The 2,500-nt window shown below is 50.6% G+C and overlaps 1 protein-coding gene and 6 non-coding genes across 7 annotated transcripts in view; 6 read left to right on the top strand and 1 right to left on the bottom strand.

Moving 5' to 3' along the window:
• The window catches only part of LOC130092588 (uncharacterized), a 309,454-nt gene that overhangs the window by 243,992 nt on the left and 62,962 nt on the right, over window positions 1-2,500 (top strand). The gene's annotated exons all lie outside the window — the stretch shown is intronic.
• On the top strand, window positions 108-179 carry trnaq-cug (transfer RNA glutamine (anticodon CUG)). The gene has a single exon. It is a non-coding gene; the product is annotated as a tRNA-Gln (tRNA).
• On the top strand, window positions 1,404-1,477 carry trnai-aau (transfer RNA isoleucine (anticodon AAU)). Its single transcript has one exon. It is a non-coding gene; the product is annotated as a tRNA-Ile (tRNA).
• On the top strand, window positions 1,576-1,648 carry trnaf-gaa (transfer RNA phenylalanine (anticodon GAA)). The gene has a single exon. It is a non-coding gene; the product is annotated as a tRNA-Phe (tRNA).
• trnaq-uug (transfer RNA glutamine (anticodon UUG)) lies at window positions 1,774-1,845 on the top strand. The gene has a single exon. It is a non-coding gene; the product is annotated as a tRNA-Gln (tRNA).
• On the top strand, window positions 2,054-2,125 carry trnaq-cug (transfer RNA glutamine (anticodon CUG)). Its single transcript has one exon. It is a non-coding gene; the product is annotated as a tRNA-Gln (tRNA).
• trnaa-agc (transfer RNA alanine (anticodon AGC)) lies at window positions 2,417-2,489 on the bottom strand. The gene has a single exon. It is a non-coding gene; the product is annotated as a tRNA-Ala (tRNA).

The raw sequence follows: 2,500 nt of genomic DNA, 5'->3' as shown, positions 1-2,500 counted from the left end.
AACATGGGCTTAAAAAGAAAAGGCTTCACGTGCTCTTTGCTGTCGCGCTTCTGGGCTGAATGACTAAACACCTCTGCTGCTCGGTGGGAAAAGGCTACCCACGCCAAGGTTCCATGGTGTAATGGTTAGCACTCTGGACTCTGAATCCAGCGATTCGAGTTCAAATCTCGGTGGGACCTGCTTTTGCCAGGAATGTGCGCAGGACCTCGTCCGAAAAAAACTTTTCTGATTCCACCTACCCTCATCGCTATCTGCCTCTCAGACGACCAGAGACCAGCGTGTGGTGGTTCCATGGTGCAATGGTTAGCACTCTGGGCTTTGAATCCAGCGATCCAAGTTCAAATCTCGGTGGAAACTTTTTAACTTGTTTTGCGGAAGGGCGGGAAAAAACAGAGCTGATGCGCAACTGCTGATGTGGCGGTGAAACTGAACATCCCTTTGAAGTGAGCGTAAAAGGGCAGTACACCGCGTGGAGAATGCAGGCATCGATCCCGCTAGCTCTCGCATGCTAAGCGAGCGCTCTACCATTTGAGCTAATTCCCCTCGACGATGTGGTGAGAAGGTGTCCATCCCACAGCATGTGTGAAAGTGCTGCAGCGTGGTTTCCAATGCCCACAAAGCAAAGAGACCGTATTTCCTCTGTGTCGGCAACTTTGCACTGGCTACCGTTTAGTTGTACATTTAATTAAACCTTTGTGCTTTAAGCCTTGCAAACGGAAATGTTTGCGGCCAGGCAGCAGCAGGAAGGATGTGTGTGTGTTGGCTCGTTGGTCTAGGGGTATGATTGCTCAGTTGCCTCGTGTGCAAAGAAGACAGCGGGTGTTATGTGAGAGTTTACATCAGCTCAAGTTTGCTGTGGCGCGTGCATGGAATGTTCATGTTTTGTTCCGGGTGGTGGAGGCCTGTGTTCCAGAGAGGTCCTGCTCAAAACTCCTTTTAAAACACCATCGAGCATCTGCAATAGCTTCCGACTTTGATCGAATGTGGATTTTGTTCTCATAAGGAGGGCACCAGTAACTTGTAACCTATCAGGCATCAGGTCAATCGATTTGGCATACGCCCATATGTACTAGCGTTTTTTGTAGGTCAAGTTCTCACAAAGCAAAGAGACCGTATTTCCTCTGTGTCGGCAACTTTGCACTGGCTACCGTTTAGTTGTACATTTAATTAAACCTTTGTGCTTTAAGCCTGGGAAACGGAAATGTTTTCGGCCAGGCAGCAGCAGGAAGGACATGTGTGTGTTGGCTCGTTGGTCTAGGGGTATGATTCTCGTTTAGGTTGCGAGAGGTCCCGGGTTCAAATCCCGGACGAGCCCGTTCTCAGGCTTTGCTTTTAATCTCTTCAAGCTGACTAGGGCAACTAGGATATTCCTGGGAAATTGGGGATAAAAGGAGTCAGAGCGGGGCCGGTTAGCTCAGTTGGTTAGAGCGTGGTGCTAATAACGCCAAGGTCGTGGGTTCGATCCCCGTACTGGCCACACTTTTGCTCTCTGGGACCCTCAGCTCTGCTCACCTCGAAAGTGACGGGCGGTCTCCCAGAAATCCCTGCTGGACAAACCATTTGCCAGTAGACCTGGCCGAAATAGCTCAGTTGGGAGAGCGTTAGACTGAAGATCTAAAGGTCCCTGGTTCGATCCCGGGTTTCGGCAGAGCAACCTGGTTCCTGTGTTTTTGGTCGAGGGTCTCCAGTGAGCAAACGTCATCTCCTGTTAACCTGATTCCACCTAGCCTCATCGATATCTGCCTCTCAGACGGCCAGAGACCAGCGTGTGGTGGTTCCATGGTGTAATGGTTAGCACTCTGGGCTTTGAGTCCAGCGATCCGAGTTCAAATCTCGGTGGAACCTTTTTAGCTTGTTTTGCGGAAGGGCGGGAAAAAACAGAGCTGATGCGCAACTGCTGATGTGGCGGTGAAACTGGCACTCTAAAAGCCAGTCGAGATCGGGGAAACATGGGCTTAAAAAGAAAAGGCTTCACGTGATCTTTGCTGTCGCGCTTCTGGGCTGAATGACTAAACACCTCTGCTGCTCGGTGGGAAAAGGCTACCCACGCCAAGGTTCCATGGTGTAATGGTTAGCACTCTGGACTCTGAATCCAGCGATCCGAGTTCAAATCTCGGTGGGACCTGCTTTTGCCAGGAATGTGCGCAGGACCTCGTCCGAAAAAAACTTTTCTGATTCCACCTAGCCTCATCGCTATCTGCCTCTCAGACGACCAGAGACCAGCATGTGGTGGTTCCATGGTGCAATGGTTAGCACTCTGGGCTTTGAATCCAGCGATCCAAGTTCAAATCTCGGTGGAAACTTTTTAACTTGTTTTGGGGAAGGGCGGGAAAAAACAGAGCTGATGCGCAACTGCTGATGTGGCGTTGAAACTGAACATCCCTTTGAAGTGAGCGTAAAAGGACAGTACACCGCGTGGAGAATGCGGGCATCGATCCCGCTACCTCTCGCATGCTAAGCGAGCGCTCTACCATTTGAGCTAATTCCCCTCGACGATGTG

Source organism: Rhinichthys klamathensis, unplaced genomic scaffold (assembly GCF_029890125.1).
Source record: "Rhinichthys klamathensis goyatoka isolate OS25496 unplaced genomic scaffold, OSU_Roscu_1.1 h1tg000176l_1, whole genome shotgun sequence".
NCBI lineage: Eukaryota > Metazoa > Chordata > Actinopteri > Cypriniformes > Leuciscidae > Rhinichthys > Rhinichthys klamathensis.
Note: the sequence above shows the minus strand (reverse complement) of the source record. Positions and strands in the feature narration are given on the sequence as shown.